The following is a 17189-nucleotide window of genomic DNA, read 5'->3' as shown; positions in this document are numbered from 1 at the left end:
TCTGCAGGGAGGAAGCTGGAGGAATAAATATCTACACCTTATTCTCCTAACTTCCTCCTGGGATTCCCCATTGGGCAAACCTAACCCTAAGCTAGGGGACTCAGGAACCTGTTGATCTGTTCCATAGAGGTCAGCATACTGGGGCAGAAAACATGGTAGAGAAGAGTGGAAAAGTGGACCTGGAAAATAGTACAGTCACACATCATAATTTTTAGGCAACTTCAGCATCTGGATTGACAATTCAGCTAACACTTTGGCTTCTTAATTCCTTTACTTTTTTCTAAGCCACCTGGTCACACAGTCACATCTTGGAACTTGTCATTGCTAAAAAGTCACCAACCCCCCCCAAATCACTAACTCATGCATTGAGCTCCGATCACACAACCAACTTAAATTCTTCTAGTTTGCTGGCTCAGGAATCTCAAGTAACGTCATGTAATAGTTTTTACTTTTTTGAAATCTTACATAATTTTAATTTTATCAAAATAAAAAACTTATTAATTTATTGTTAATTTAGTAATAAAAGTTACTGTTAAAATTTTAAAGATTTAAGCCAAACTTTAAAAACTTTCTAAAGTTATAAAATGGGAATAGTTTTACAAAATTTAGGAAGAAAAAAGAGCAGTTTCATAGTTTCTCCTATGAAAGATGAAGATTTAGGCTTCCTCCGCTTCCTCACACCCCATCACTCATAGGTATACCTGTGGTATACCACATTTTTGGTTAACATAGGTATACCACATTTCTGGTTAAATCATTACACATTGTGAATCATGAAGTGTGTATACCAAGATAATTTCTTTTTTGTGCAACTTTTTTTTTGGTGGTAATCATTACCTTTTTCTTTTTTTCACGTTTGCCTTATTTTCTATATATCTACAGTAATTCATCCCAAACTCTCTGTTAGTAAGTGTAAATATCCTCTTAGTATGTTCACACTTTTTTGGTGGAAGGAAACCTCTCCCGAGAGCCCTCTATCTCCCTGCTTCAGTCTGGCCTGGTTGTTCTCCAGGTCTCTTGCATAATTATTCTGGCATCTCACTGTCCTGGGGAATTCCTTTTTCTTTCTTGTATTGGATGTGCTGAATCCTGGATCCCATGATCTTTTCTTGAATTACTCCCTCATTTGACAGAGAATTGAGAGGGGAAACTTCATCTCTTCACTCTCATTGTTGGTCTTTTTTCTTGGACCACTTTTACCCTGAGAGTTCTCTAGTCTTCTGCCTGGAGGTTATGAACTAGGCTGCCAGTGGCAGGTAGGAGAATGAACTGGAGGATGAATCTAAATGCTAAGTATGTAGACTTTAGTTTATTTAATCTGTTTTCAGTATGATACTCCTGTCCTTAGGTGAGTCTGTTGTCCAAGGGTCCAGAGTCACTCTACTTCAGTCTCTGCAAAGTAAACCTTGAGTTTTCTGTGATGGTGGGAGGATAGTATAGTAGCCTGGCCCCTCAGAGTCAGGGAGAAAATCTAGGAAACTAAACCGCTTACACAGATTTTGAAGCCATTCCTTTGTTATTTGTTCTATCTGTGCATCTGTCTTCAGGTGTATCTCAGTACTTCTAATTCTTGAGCCTTACTGGGATTTTGGAATTAGTTTGCCTCTTGGCTTCCCCCATTCTTATCCCTTCCCCCTCCCTGCTATCAGGCAAATTTCAACTTTCTCAGGCCTTCTCTGAGAGTTAACAGTCACCCAGCAGCTTTCTCCTTTTCACAGTTTTGTTAATACCATTCGTGTTTCCATTTTCTGTCCTTGTGGGTTCTCTCATCCTTGGGGAAAAAAAATCTTTTTACTCTGATTTTGGAGGGAATTTGAGGGCAAACAGATGTTTCAATCAGTTAAATTGTGTTAAACAGAAGTCTTAGTTCTTGAATTTCATCAAAACCTTATCCCATTAACTGGCCCTTTTTCTTTGTTAGGTCTTGTCTTTTTCCAGGGACTGTCGTTCTCACACCTTTCTTCAATATACCACCAACCCTTCACCTCTGATTGGTAGAACTTGAGCATGTGTATCCAATTGCTTCTTCTGTCCGATTTTAGTGCTCTGCATCTTATTATCTGAATTCTCAGGAACCTTGATCTTTTGGTTATCCTGTGTCTCACTTGTATCCTAAAACTCCCTCTTTACTGGATCCTTCCCATCAGCATTCACACAGCTGTAGTATCTCCCGGAATAAGCAAATGGTTTTTTGTGGGGAGGGGATTCAGCCTTTGTCTGGTTATATGATATTTTAATTTTTTTCTTACCTTTGGACTTTTACTATTACTTTTCCCCAATCCTGTCTTCAAATGAAGAAACTAGCCCATCTTTTCAAAGCCTAGCTAGCTTAAATTCTTTCTCCTTAAAGTCTTAACAGATTCTCTTCCGCTGAAAGTCATTTCTGCCCCTGCCCCAACACCGAAAGCACTTTAATTGTATTTATCATTTTTTTAACCTTTTTGAAGATTTGTTTTGTCTCCCCCAATAGACAGTAGGATCCTTTCAGATGTTTATGTAATCTGATACCCATAGTTGAAGGAATAAACCATGATTATTAAGAAATGATCAGGCTTCCCTGGTGGCGCAGTGGTTGAGAGTCCGCCTGCAGATAAAGGGGACACGGGTTCGTGCCCCGGTCCGGGAATATCCCACATGCCGCGGAGCGGCTGGGCCCATGAGCCAAGGACGCTGAGCCTGCGTGTCCGGAGCCTGTGCTCCGCGAGAGGCCACAACAGTGAGAGGCCCGCGTACCGCAAAAAAAAAAAAAAAAAAAGATCAAGATCTCTGACAGTTTCTTTTTGAACATCTTTACTGGAGTATAATTGCTTTACAAGGGTGTGTTAGTTTCTGCTTTATAACAAAGTGAATCAGCTATACATATATCCCCATATCTCCTCCCTCTTGCGTCTCCCTCCCACTCTCCCTATCCCACCCCTCTAGGTGGACACAAAGCACGGAGCTGATCTCCCTGTGCTATGCAGCTGCTTCCCACTAGCTATCTATTTCACGTTTGGTAGTATATATGAGTCCATGCCACTCTTTCACTTCGTCCCAGCTTCCCCTTCCCCCTCCCTGTGTCCTCAAGTCCATTCTCTACGTCTCCGTCTTTATTCCTGTCCTGCCCCTAGGTTCTTCAGAACCATTTTTTTCTTTTTTTAGATTCCAAATATATGTGTTAGCATACGGTATTTGTTTTTCTCTTTCTGACCTACTTCACTCTGTATGACTGACTCTAGGTCCATCCACCTCACTACAAATAACTCAATTTCGTTTCTTTTTATGGCTGAGTAATATTCCATTGAGTAATATATATGTGCCACATCTTCTTTATCCATTCATCTGTCGACGGACACTCAGGTTGCTTCCATGTCCTGGGTATTGTAAATAGAGCTGCAATGAACACTGTGGTACATGACTCATTTTGAACTATGGTTTTCTCAGGGTATATGCCCAGTATTGGGATTGCTGGATCGTATGGTAGTTCTATTTTTAGTTTTTTAAGGAACCTCCGTACTGTTCTCCATAGTGGCTGTATCAGTTTACATTCCCACCAACAGTGCAAGAGGGTTCCCTTTTCTCCACACCCTCTCCAGCATTTATTGTTTGTAGATTTTTTGATGATGGCCATTCTGACTAGTGTGAGGTGATACCTCATTGTAGTTTTGATTTGCATTTCTCTAATGATTAGTGATGTTGAGCATTCTTTCATGTGTTTGTTGGCAGTCTGTAGACACACAATTTCTTAAAAATGTTCCTGAATGCATAGCTGCTTGTAGCACCTCCAAAGGGGCAGTTGGATAACTCAGATTTGTCTTTTTCTATGAATTTCATTTATTTTTGCTGCTTCTCTCTAACATATCTATGGATGATTGAAAATAAACAATATTATTCAGTCTCCTATGATGCTCTATTTTCAGTCTTTCCAATCTTTTTTTAAAAAGCAGTCTTTATGAGATAAGTTTTTATTACCCTCATTTTATGCTTTTGAATGACTTGAGTACAGAAAAGGAGAGGAACTTTTTGACACAATAAGCCTTTCTTGAAGTGGTCACTAAGTGACATTTTAAACCAAAAATCTGTTTTAGAGTAGTCACAAAACATGCAGTGTAGTAGCATAGTGTTTTAATTTTCAATTTGAAATTGATAAAGAATTCCCTGGTGGTCCAGTGGTTAGGACTCTGTACTTTCACTCAGAGGGCTCCGGGTTCAGTCCCTGGTTGGGAAATTAAGATCCCACAAGCTGCGCACCGTGGCTGGGAAAAAAAAAAATCTACTTTAGTTGAAAACAGAAAATGTAGTAACTAAAATTATGCCATATAAAGTAGCATCCAAAACTGTACAGTCCCTAAGAAAATTAACGAAAAAATGAAATTGGTAAGGAACAGAATTTGCCTGGTTTGTTTCAAAACCACTTTGAATAATATACGTTTTGAAAAACTATTATCCTTACTTCCCTCTTCCCCATACTTACTAATCTTAGGGTCATTTAGTATAGTTATAATGATCCTGGTGACAATAGATTTGCTATAACGGTATAATTTGGACATGGTTCAGCCCATGCTATGAGTTAGCATCTTTTCTCTTTCTCTGGTATTTGTATAAAACAGCCATTTTCTGAAGAATCTACATTCATTAAGCTTTTTTTCCACCAAAATTCTTGGAAACAGCCTACAGCCATGTTTTTGTTTTATGGGCTAGGCAGATATCACTGATGTCTTCCAAGTGTTTTAAAAGACAAAATTATTTTGAGACAGATCTTAAAGGAAGCCTATTTAACAGTGGACTGCTCTGAATACTTAGTAGTTTCCTTTGTCTACCTCTAGTAACCAAAATTAGTAGACAGTGCAGAAACCAATGGAAGCAAAGACCATCTCTTTATAGGGCTAATTAATTGTGCTACTCTTTTTTTTTTTTTTTTTTTTTTTTTTTTGCGGTACGCGGGCCTCTCACCGCTGTGGCCTCTCCCGTTGCGGAGCACAGGCTCCGGACGCGCAGACTCAGCGGCCATGGCTCACGGGCCCAGCCGCTCCGCAGCACGTGGGATCTTCCCGGACTGGGGCACAAACCTGCGTACCCTGAATCGGCAGGCGGACTCTCAACCACTGCGCCACCAGGGAAGCCCAGTCAAGTGACTCTTAAAACATAAACATGTTTTTGAAAGGCAAGCCTTCTAGAAAATAGAAAATGTTCGTGTACAACTTCTTTGGCGTCAGTTAGTTCAGTGAACATAGGAATACTGTATACTTTGCATTGCTGGAAAATGGGAGTGTGTAAGTAAATGATAAAAACCAAAGGCCTTTCAACTGAATAGTATACCACTCTGGCTATATTGTCTAATATGATTGCCATTACCCACATGGCTATTGTGGCTGTTTCAATTTAAGTTAATTAAAATGAAGTTAAAATCAATTCCTTAGTTGCACTGCCACATTCCAAGTCTTGGACAGTGCAGATATAGTCATTTCATGTCCTTGTTGTATTGGAACTTATGAATGAGAATTTGTGATGGTATTTCTGTTGGCATGATAGTCTGTTATCTGGTGGCATTCATCTGTATTTGGATTAGTTTATTTCTCATCTTCCCAGGCCTTGGACCAGAGTCAATGGTTTGAAACAGGATATAAAATCTGGATACTGCTACATTTTCTAAGTTGCCATTTTAACCATTTTTAGGCGTACAGTTCAGTGGCATTAAGTACATTCATGTTGTGCAATCATCACCACCACCACCCATCTCTGGAACTTTTTCGTCTTCCCAAACTAAAACTCTACCTATTAAAGAATAATTCTCCATCCCCTCCTCTCTTCAGCCCCTGGTAACCACCATTCTACTTTTTTTTTCCTCTCGGAATTTGACTACTCCAATTACCTTATGAGTAGAATGATACAATATTTTCCTTTTGGTGTTTGGCTTATTTCACTTAGAATAATATCTTCAAGTTTCATCATGTTGTAGACTATGTCAGAATTTCATTCCTTTTTAAAAATTATGGTGAAATACACATAGCATAAAATTTACCACTTTAACCATTTTTAAGTGTGTAGTTCAGTGGCTTTAAGTACATTCACATTGTTGTGTAACCATCATCACCATGCATCTCCAGAACGTTTTTCATCTTGTAAAAATGAAAATCTGTACCCATTAAAACACAGTTAACTAACTCCCCATTTCTCTCTCCCTACAGCCCCTGGCAACCACCATTCTGCTTTTTGTCTCCATGAACTTGACTACTCTAGGTACCTCATATAAGTAGAATCATACAGTATTTGTCCTTTTGTGACTGGCTTTTTTCACTTAACATAGTGTTCTCAGGGTTCATCCATGTTGTAGAATGTGTCAGAATTTCATCCCTTTTTAAGGCTGAATAATATTGTGTGTACCACATTTTGTTTACCTATTCATCTGTTGGTACACACTTGGGTAGCTTCCACGTTTTGGCTATTGTGAATACTGTTATGAGCACAGGTGTACAAATATCTGTTGGAGTCCCTGCTTTCAGTTCTTCTGAGTATATCACCAGAAGGGGAATTGCTGGATCATATGGTAATTCTATGTTTTTTTTGAGGAACTGACATACTATTTTCTAGATTTCACAGAATTTTAAGCTCTTGGTTTTTTTTTGTTTTTTTGTTTTGTTTTGGCCGAGCTATGTGGCATGCGGGATCTTAGTCCCCAACCTGGATCGAATCTGTGCCTCCTACAGTGGAAGCATGGAGTCTTAACCAGTGGACCGCCAGAGAAGTCCCATAAGCTCTGTTGAACTTAAGAACATTTAATTCTTAGAAAGTTGCGCTTGCTCAGATTACCTCTCCTGTGTTTCCCTAGCTTGTACCCTGGTACTGAAATATTACCAGAGAGTGTTGTATTGTTATATAGGTGAAGTTCCAGAGAGAAGCTTTATTTCTCTTTACTGGAAGTTCACAGTACTGCTAATGGGGATAATTTTGTAGTGTTTGGCATGCAGAACCCCTTGAAAGTACCGATTTAATTTTCGTCTTTCTGGTTAGACTTCCCAAAATGAAAATATTATGAAATTTGTATTTTTTTTTCTTTTGGTAAGAAATTTTCTGTTAACAGAGTTTACATTATATTTTTTACTTTTTTTTTTCAAGCCCACTGCACTCTTCAGTTTTTCTCCATATTAACTGTTTACTTGTATTTTCTGTCTCAGCCATAGTTAACACCATTTATACAGATGGCCCTAAAGCAGAATACACTTAGAACTAGTCTTAAAAAGGTACATGTTTTTACATAAGCACTCAGAGTTTTCTAACACTATAATGCATTTTTTATTAAACCTTAAGCTAGACATCTCATATTTCTATACAGTTAAGAAACTTGAATCTTCAGCATTGTGTTAGTGTATGCTTAGTATGTCTGATAGTACTCTCATTCTTCAGGTTTATACGAATTGTTATAAAACTTGCTCAGATAGGCAGGAATAGAGACCGGTGACTAAAGGAAATCCATTTTCTATATTTTGGCTTTCAGGAAGCCTTCACATGGGCTACCCATTTGCTTCAAAAGCTTGAAATGGTTTCAAGCTTGGCATTTTCTACTTTTTTTTTTTTTTTTTTGCGGTACGCGGGCCTCTTACTGTTGTGGCTTCTCCCCGTTGCGGAGCACAGGCTCCGGACGCGCAGGCTCAGCGGCCATGGCTCACGGGCCCAGCCGCTCCGCGGCACGTGGGATCCTCCCAGACCGGGGCACGAACCCGTGTCCCCTGCATCGGCAGGCAGACTCTCAACCACTGCGCCACCAGGGAAGCCCAACATTTTCTACTTTTAAAGCAGGGCTGCCTAATATAATTAGTAAGGCCCACAGTGAATTGATTATCAAGGAATGAATGCTTCAGTCACTCAAAACCCAAGCTGACCTTATGGATCCAGATTTATTTATCTTTTTTCAGGGCCGTTCTTGAGGTTAATATTCACATGCATAGGTGGCTGAGGGTTTTTAATTTGGATAGGGATTCTTTACAGTTGTTGAGGAAAAATTTTGGCAAAATTTCTCAGTATCATATTATGTGTGAGCCACAGCTACAGATTTGAGCCAAAGTTTATTTGATAGAGGCCATTATGACACAGGATTGTTTGAAAATGCTTGTCCCAGAAATACTGGGATTTCCTCAGAAACTCAGGAGACCACAGCGTGCAGTGCTGTAGTCATTTGGTCTTACTGATTCCTTTCATTGAGATCAAGATAGAGTAATGCATATGGGCACTACCATCTTCCAACATTGTCTTGAAGATAAGAGTGTTTGAGTATTTCTCCTGGAATTTGAATAGCTTATGATGTTTTAAAGAATTATTTTTAGCCAGGAATCTCTTTCCTCCTATAAGGGAAATAATATCTCCCTCTTAATTATCTATTCAGTTATTATGGGGATGGCTGTGAAAATGTAAATTGGCTGAACTTATCTCTATAAGTGAGCTTTTTTGCTTCTAGAAAACTTGTTTATGCATACATGGGTAGTCTATGGTTCTGGGAGCTTGCTTGGGGCTTTATGATTATTTTTCACTTACACTCTGCTTTTGGAGTTGGGAGTTGTTTACTCATCACTGCTGTGGTGAAGGTATTAGCTAAGTTTCATTTCACCATAGTTTCTGTATTTCAGACCATCTTGCAAAACAAATTATTTTGAAAGATAACAATTTTAGGTAGTGATGGTTTTCTTTTGAGATCTATAGCTTATATTTTTCCTAGTATCCATTCATACCATTTTCTTTTCTGAAAACCATCAGAAAGTACTTGTGACAGACCTAGCAATTTATCTTAAATTTGTAAAATTTTCATAAAGGATTAGATACAAAAACTTAAGACAGTTGACTGACAAAAAATTCCTTTCTCTTTTTCAGGTTCATAAGACTAGTTTGTTCTTTACCTGTCTCATGAAAATGACTTTTTCTTGATTTGGGAAATTCTGATTTTCTAGCTCTATACCATATTGGTACAAGGCATGTGTCTATAATGTTGCAGTGTCTGACTGACTGTTTTTTAGGGGTTCTTTTTACTGTGCTCTTGCCTGGTCTGCTCCTCCTTCCAGTATACTATAAATCTTTATTTAATAGATGTATTATTCACTAATTGAAATGTTTTTAAAAAGTACAGCAGTCTTACACATTTATTCTTACTTATCAAATTTCATTGAAATATTTGTATTTCCAGAACCTAATTTTCTATTTGCCAGAGCTCTTCTGTTTTCAGTGAAGTATTTTTAAGTAATGCTGCTTAATTTGAGGAGTTTTTGTATAGGATTAACTAGCAGCTCTAATCTGCTTCTGATTCTTGGCAGCTGATGAATCCTTAGGCCCCCCCCTATCTGGGTGTGTACTTGCAATGTTAAGGGTCTGCTCAGTGATTTCCGTTGATTAGGCAGTTTTAGAACTGTTAGTGTAGAAGTGAGTCTTGGAGCAGTCGTGACCGTTAAAGAAAAAAGGGCAAGTACTTTTAGGATCTGCTGTGAAGTATAATGAAAGACTTAGAGCATGTTAGTGAAAGGATTGCTGGGCCATAGCCTGCTTCATATTCATCACATAGTCATGGAAATATCTTTTGAAAAGACTGATAATAAAGGCCTGTTCTGCTACTGCTTTGTGAAATGGAAGATTGGAATTAGTTGCTTAAATGGAAAATGTTCTCTTGTTGCAGCCTCTTTGAAATGTGCTGCTAGTGGGAGCTGCAGCTTCCTCCTGCTGACTCTGAGCCCCAGGCTTCGGTTGAGATGGTCCTTTCAGAAATGTGGAGCTTAGTCCAAGCCTGGATTTCAGTGGGTAGCACCTGGCATCTGTGGCTAGAAAGTCCTATGAAGTGTAAGTGCTTTATTCTCTCCTTGTAAAGAATCCCTTTTCCTTTCTTCTTTCTGCAGCTTAGCAGAGGGGAAGAACAGTGAGCAATGTACTACAGTATCTGAGGTATCAGGATTTGGTTGCATTTTCTTAATGATTCAGTGATCAAAACAGGATTACTTGTTTTTTGGACGCCAACAATTCTTAAACCCTCCTGGAATTCAAAATAAAGGGACAAATTATGACCGCTTAATATATAGTACTGGCAGTATCATCCTGGGTAATTTTTCACTGACAGTTTACTTAGTAGACTGTGATATTCAAGTTTCCCAGGTTTCTTTAGAGGTCAGTTTTGTATTTCGTTCTTGTTCCAAAAGACAAATATTTGAAGAGAGGCACATTTGACCAGTGGGTGAGGCAGCATCAAGATAAATAAGGATGCTTGAAATGAGAAGACAGTTCTTTTTCACTTCGGTTCTACTTGACACATTTACACAAGGAGCAGTATGGGAATTTTCCTAAGACCGATTCCTCATAGAATTGTCCTAGGAAATACATTTAGCTGCCATCTATATTTTAGTTTAGTTAAAAAACAGAAAACTATGATAACATAATGAGCGTTAGAAGATGCAAAGTTTATATTTGGTTTAGTTGCCTGGGGTTACCTGCTATTCTCCTTTTTTTTTCTATTTCAGAAATACTGGTAATATTTTAAAGTAAGGTCATTCCAGAAAAGACTCCCATTTTGGGGAGACTTTAAGTTTCCCTTCACTGAAATTTTTCTGAGATTCTTAAATCTTCCGATTTAAGAATAGGAAAATATTGAGCTGCTTCTCATTGCTAAAGCAAAATATATATTTAAAACAAAACAGAACCAAGGCTCCAACTGGGTAAGGCAAGTAAAGTTCTACAAATGAGGACTCTGAATGAAAAAGGTCCTTTCAGGGCCTTTGTTTTCTTTATCTGTAAACTGGATTCCTTGTTTTTTCTTGCCCTTTCTCTCTCTAAACATTGTGGATTCTGTTCTTATAGCTTACTCCCAATCCAGTAAGTATCTCAGCTACCTAGTAAAAGAATGGGCTTCATGTTTGGGAAAACAAAGAGGTGTTATAGATTTATGAGATGATAGTATCTTGTCATTTTGCTTCATATTTAATAATTTAAAATATATTTGTTTAAATGGCTCTATGGCCAGGAGATTTTGAGAGAGGCAGAAATAATTAAGGTTCTTTACTTTTGAAGAGCTTACAGTCTATTAAAAAAGGTGAACAAAGGCCCAAATAATTACAATATAAAGTTCTACAATTGAGCTGTTACAGTCAAGGGTACCTTGGTAGTAAGGAAAAAGGATTACTCCTCCAATATTTTCTCTTTATTTCTGGCTTTCAGGAGTTTGAATATGATGTGTTTAGCATTTGTTTGTTTGTTTGGGGGAGTGGGGGACAGTAACATTCTCTGTTGCCCTTGTCTACTGTGGTCTTTAGCAGTTCCAGTGTCCAGTGTTCTCATTGGTGGGGCTTTCTCAGTGATTCTGTCCTCCCCTGTGGCATTCATGCTCTGCCTTGCATCTGGCAGATCTTGTGCAGGATAAATTTTTTTTGTCCTTCCTTCAGTGGTAGGAGACCTCTGTGGTGTTATTGTTATAGTATCATGGGCTCAAGACGGTTTTATGCCCTGTCCTTTAAGGGTAGAGGTGTTTTTCCTTTACCCTTACTGCAACAGCAATGGGTCTTACTTAACCTATAAGCCTTGAGGGTAACATCATTTGCTGCCCTTCCCATACCAGTTAAGGCTTTTGTTCAGTAGGGGAGAAGGGTCTAGTCAGAGCTTTTTGTGTCCTTTCTGCTATTGTGGCTACTCCTGTCCTCCAAGACTGTACCACCAAAGAGGTTTTCTCTGGTCTCCTGCCCTACCCCCATTCTTTCTCCTGAGTATTTGGTGGAGGTGTGTGGATAAGAGCCTGTAGGTGGTTGTGAATTCCCCTTGTGTCCAAGAGTCCCATGGGTTTTATATGTACATACTAGCCCACACATATACAATTTTTAAAATCAATTTGTTAATAATTTTAATTGAATTTTTATTACCTGGTCATCTGGTGCCCCATATCTCTTTTCTTTGTTCTGCCACAGATGAGCCAACACTTGGTGAGGTCTCTTTAGATTTCAGTCTACTTGGTTGTCCTGGGACCTCAGCTTTCGATGCATTTAAGAAAAGTTACTTTGTAGTTTATTTGCATTTATTTATTAACTCCAAAGCAATGTTCTTTTCCACTTTCTGCATCTTAGGAGAATGTGAAATTCCTCTCAGGTATATAGATTCATTTATTTTAAGCCCTACAAGATATTGTTGCTTTATATAGTCAGTGTTCACAGAGATTTACTTACATACTTAGCCTTTCCATTACTCTTCATTCCTTCCTGATTTCCATGTTTCTATCCAGAATTATTTTCATTCTGCTTGAAGAACACCCTTTAGTATTTTCTTTGTTCTGTTGGTAACGAACTCTCTCCTTTTATTTTTTTTCTTTTGGTCCCAAAGTGTGTTAATTTTGTTGCATTTTGGAAAGATTTTTTGCTGGGTATAAGTAACCAATTGGCAATTATTTTCTTCCAGTACTTTGAAGATATTTGGTTCCCATTTTTTATTTTGGCAAGTCAGCTATCAGTCTAATTGTTCCTTTAAAGGTAATACATGTTTTTTCCTCTTGCCTTTAAGATTTTCCTTTTTGTCTTTAGCAGTTTTTTAGCAGTGTTATTTGATGTGCTTAGGTCTGGTTTTCCTATTCTTAGGGTTTACAGAGTTTATTAAACTGTGGCTTGTTGTCTTATCAGTTTGGAAATTCCTCAGCCATTATGTTTAAATAGTGTCCCATTTTTTTCTTTTCCTTCTGAGATTTCAGTCATGTTTGTTAGACTTTTTCACTATGTCCCATATGTCACTTGCATTCTTCCTATTCTTTACCTTTATTCTTTTTTGAGTTTGTGCTTCAGGTCTTATTTTCTATTGACCTATTCTCTAGCATAATAATCTTTTCTTCAGTTGTCTGATTTGCTATTCAGCCCTTCCATTTGGGTCTTAATTTCAGTTACTGTATTTTTCAGTTCTAGAATTTCCCTTTGATTCTTTTTTTTAGATTCCATTTCTTAATGCAAATTCCAATTCGTCTTCTAATTTCTTGAATACGTTAATCAGCTATTTAATTTTTCCCAATTGTTTATTCTGAAAAATTCATAACTTGAAAGAATTGTATAGTGAACACTGATTCATGATAAGCCCTTCTCAAATTGCCTGTTCCCATTTGCTTTCTCTCTTTTTTCTTTCTTTCTCTCCCTTTTGGAACCTTTCGGAAGTAAATTGCAGATTTTATTAATGCTGTACCCCTAAACATCTTGACGTATAGCTCGTAAGAACAAAGACATTCTACTAAACTAAAACCATTGTCACATTAAAGAAATTTAACATTGATATACAATAATATTATCTAATATACAGTTCATATTCAAATTTCCCAGTTGTTTCAGTTACAGATGTCTAGCTTTTTTTTTTGTGGTACCCGGGCCTTTCACTGTTGTGGCCTCTCCTGTTGCGGAGCATAGGCTCCGGATGTGCAGGCCCAGCGGCCATGGCTCATGGGCCTAGCCGCTCCGCGGCATGTGGGATCTTCCCGGACCGGGGCATGAAACCGTGTCCCCTGCATCGGCAGGCGGACTCTCAGCCACTGTGCCACCAGGGAAGCCCCAGATTTCTAGCTTTTTAAAAATTTTACTTTCCCTAATCCAGGATCCAATCAAGGATAATGCATTGCTTTTAGGTGTTATGTCACTTTAGTTTCCTGGGGTATTTTTTTTTTCCTTTTATCATAATGACATTCAAAAACAAATCCAGGCCCATTTTGTCTTTGTTTTTAATATGACCGACTCGCTATTTTGCTTTGTCTGGTTGTTTCCTCATGATTATATTCAACTTAAACAGTTTTTGGAAAAATACTACATGAACGAAAAATTGTTGTTTTCAGTGAATCACATCAAGAGTCACTTAAAATCTCTTTGTCCCATTATTGGTGATGTTAAGTTTTATCATTTTGGTTGAGACATCACAGTTATTTTAGTCCTCATCTGATAATTCCGTTATCTAGATAGGTTATTTTCTATTGTCTGTTTCCACCCCCAACCCTCCCTTTTTTGCTTTCATTTGATAAATACTGGATATATTGTTTATGAAAAGTTGAAGAGATAATAAATGATGTTTTTCCCCTGAGGTAATTTCTTTTGCTTCTGGCAGGTCTATATGATAGGACCAGATCCCTTTAGTTTGTGAAGGGATTGAGCAGATTCTAAACTGTGTGTTTCTTTTTTGTAAAATATACATGACATCAAATTTACCATTCTAACTATTTTAAAGTGTACAACTCAGTGCGAGTAAGTATATTCACGTTGTTTTATGACCACCAACACAAGCAATCTCCAGAATTTTTTTATCTTCTACAAGTAAAACTTTGTACCCATTAAATGATAACGCTGCCCATTCTCCCTCCCATCAACCCTTGGCAACCAAAATTCTAACTTTGTCTCTATGAATTTGACTACTTCAGGTACCTCATGTAAGTGGAATCATACAATATTTGTCCTTTTGTGTCAAGCTTATTTTACTAAGCATAATGTCCTCAAAGTTCATCCATGTTATGGCATGTAATGGTACTTCCTTCCTTTTTAAGGCTGAATAATAGTCCACTGTATGTATATGTCACATTTTGTTTATCCATTCTTCTGTCAATGAACATTTGAGTTGTTTTCAACTTTTGGTTATTGTGAAATATGCTGCTGTGAACATTGGTGTATAAATATCTGTTTGAGTCCCTGCTTTTGATTGTTTTGGCTATATACCCAAAAGTGGAATTGCTGCATTATGTGGTAATTTTTTTTTTTATAATGAATCATTTATCTACCTTTATTGACATCTTTATTTCTTCTTATAGCTAAGTTACTAGCTGGTGTTCTTTCATTTCAACCTTCAGGACTACTCATAACGTTTTTTCGCAGTGCAGGTCTAGTGGTAACAAATTCCCTTATCTTTTGTTTGTCTGGAAATGTCTTAATCTGCCTTACTTTAGAAGGACAGTTTTGCCAGGTATAGGATTCTTGGCTGACAGCTTTTTTTTTTCTCTTAACACTTTGAATATATTAGCCCACTGCCTTCTGAACTTCAAAGTTTCTGATAACAAATCTGTCCAAAATCTTATCAAGGATCACTTGAATGTGATGAATTGATTCTCTCTTGCTGCTTATTATTTGGTAATTTTATTTTTAATTTTTTGAGGAACTGCCATACTATTTTCCATATTGGCTGCACTATTTTACATTCCCACTAGCAATGTGCATTGTTACAATTTCTCTACTCATCAACACTTGGGGTTTTTTTTTTTTGTTTTATTTTTTGTTTTGTTTGTTTTGACCATGTTGCAGCCTGTGGGATCTTAGTTCCCTGACCAGGAATCAAACCCATGCCCCCTGCAGTGGAAGTGTGGAGTCTCAACTGCTGGACTGCCAGGGAAGTCCCTGCCTATTTTTTTTTTAATTATTTTATTTTATTTATTTTATTTTATGCTGCATTGGGTCTTCATTGCTACACACAGGCTTTCTCTAGCTGCAGTGAGCGGGGGCTACTCTTCATTGTGGTGCGCGGGCTTCTCATTGCAGTGGTATCTCTTGTTGTGGAGCACGGGTTCTAGGTGCGAGGGCTTCAGTAGTTGTGACACGCGGGCTCAGTAGTCGTGGCTTGCGGGCTCTAGAGCACAGGTTGAGTAGTTGTGGTGCACGGGCTTAGTTGTACCGTGGCACCTGGGATCTTCCCAGACCAGGGCTTGGACCCATGTCCCTGGCGTCAGCAGGTGGGTTCTTAACCACTGCACCACCAGGGAAGTCCCTCTGCCTATTTTTAAATTGGGTTGTTTGGTTTTGTTGTTGTTGTTGTGTTGTAGTAGTTCCTTATGTATTCTGAATATTAACCCCTTATCAGATATGTCATTTGCAAATATTTTCTCCCACTCTGTGGGTTGCCTTCTCATACTGATTATATCTTTTAATGATGAATAGAAGTTTGAAATTTTGATGTAGTCCAATTTATGTGTTTTTACTTTTGTTGCTTGTGTTTTTTTTTTTTTTTTTTTTTTTGTCTTTGCTCTGTGCCATGCAGGATCTTAGTTCCCTGACTAGGGATCGAACCCCATGCCCTATGCATTGGAAGCACAGAGTCCTAACTACTGGACCACCAGGGAATTCCCTGTTGCTTGTGCTTTTGATCCAAGAAATCATTGCCAAATTTAATGCACATATAGCTTTCCCCCCATGAGTTTTATAGTTTTAGGTCTTACATTTAAGTTTTGATCCATTTTGAGTTAATTTTTGTATATGATATTCTGTTCTTGTTGAAAATCACTTGACCATATATGCACGGATTCATTTCTGGGCTCTCTATTCTGTTCCAGTGGTCTTGTGTCTGTCTTTATGCCAGTACTAAACTTTTTTTTTTTTGGTGGCAAAAACACAAAATATGAAATTCAACCTCCCAACAGTTTGCAAGTGTACAGAGCAATATTTTGCAAGCATACAGTGCAATATTGTTGACCACATGCATGTTGTGTAGCGGATCCCCCTGAGCCCCCCACATCCTACATGACTGAAACTCTGCATCCACTGAACAACTCTGCACCTCCTCCTCCTAGCCCCTGAGTTTGACTACTTTAGATAGCTCATGTAAATGGAATCATGCAGCATTTGCCATTTTATGAGTGACGTATTTTACTTGGCACAATACCCTCAAGGTTCATCTATGCCTTTGCAGCACATGACAGGATTTTTAAGACTAAGTGATAATCCATTAAGACTGAATGGATACTCCATTCCATGTATGTATCACATTTTCTTTATCCATTCATCCATTGATGGACATTTAGTTTGCTTCCACCTCTTTGCTTTTGTGAATAATGCTTCAGTGAACGTGGGTGTGCAAATATCTTTTTGAGATGTTATTTTCAATTCTTTTGGGTATATATCCAGAAGTGGAGTTGCTGGATCACATGGTAGTTACATTTTAAATTTTTTGAAGAACCTCCATACTGTTTTCCATAGTGTCTGCACTATTTTATATTACCATCAGCAGTGCATAAGAGTTCCAGTATCTCCACATGCTCACCAACACTTACTTTCTGGTTTCTTTTTCTTTTTTTTTTTCTTTTTTGCGGTACGCGGGCCTCACACTGCTGTGGCCTCTCCCGTTGCGGAGCACAGGCTCCGGACGTGCCGGCTCAGCGGCCATGGCTCATGGGCCCAGCCGCTCCGTGGCATGTGGGATCTTCCCAGACCGGGGCACAAACCCGTGTCCCCTGCATCGGCAGGCGGACTCTTAACCAGTGCGCCACC

At 38.4% G+C, this 17189-nt stretch overlaps 1 protein-coding gene across 3 annotated transcripts in view; it reads left to right on the top strand.

Moving 5' to 3' along the window:
* TNPO3 (transportin 3) overlaps positions 1–17189 on the top strand; it is an 82125-nt gene that overhangs the window by 2448 nt on the left and 62488 nt on the right. Inside the window, exon 2 of one of the 3 annotated variants that reach the window (XM_060020862.1) lies at positions 9635–9795. The exons of the other annotated variants lie outside the window; for them this stretch is intronic. The gene's annotated coding sequence lies outside the window, so the exon portion shown is untranslated. The remainder of the gene's footprint in view (positions 1–9634; positions 9796–17189) is intronic. 3 annotated transcript variants of the gene reach the window in all.

This window comes from Delphinus delphis, chromosome 9 (assembly GCF_949987515.2).
Source record: "Delphinus delphis chromosome 9, mDelDel1.2, whole genome shotgun sequence".
NCBI classification, from domain to species: domain Eukaryota; kingdom Metazoa; phylum Chordata; class Mammalia; order Artiodactyla; family Delphinidae; genus Delphinus; species Delphinus delphis.
This window is presented reverse-complemented; position numbering and strand designations above follow the sequence as displayed.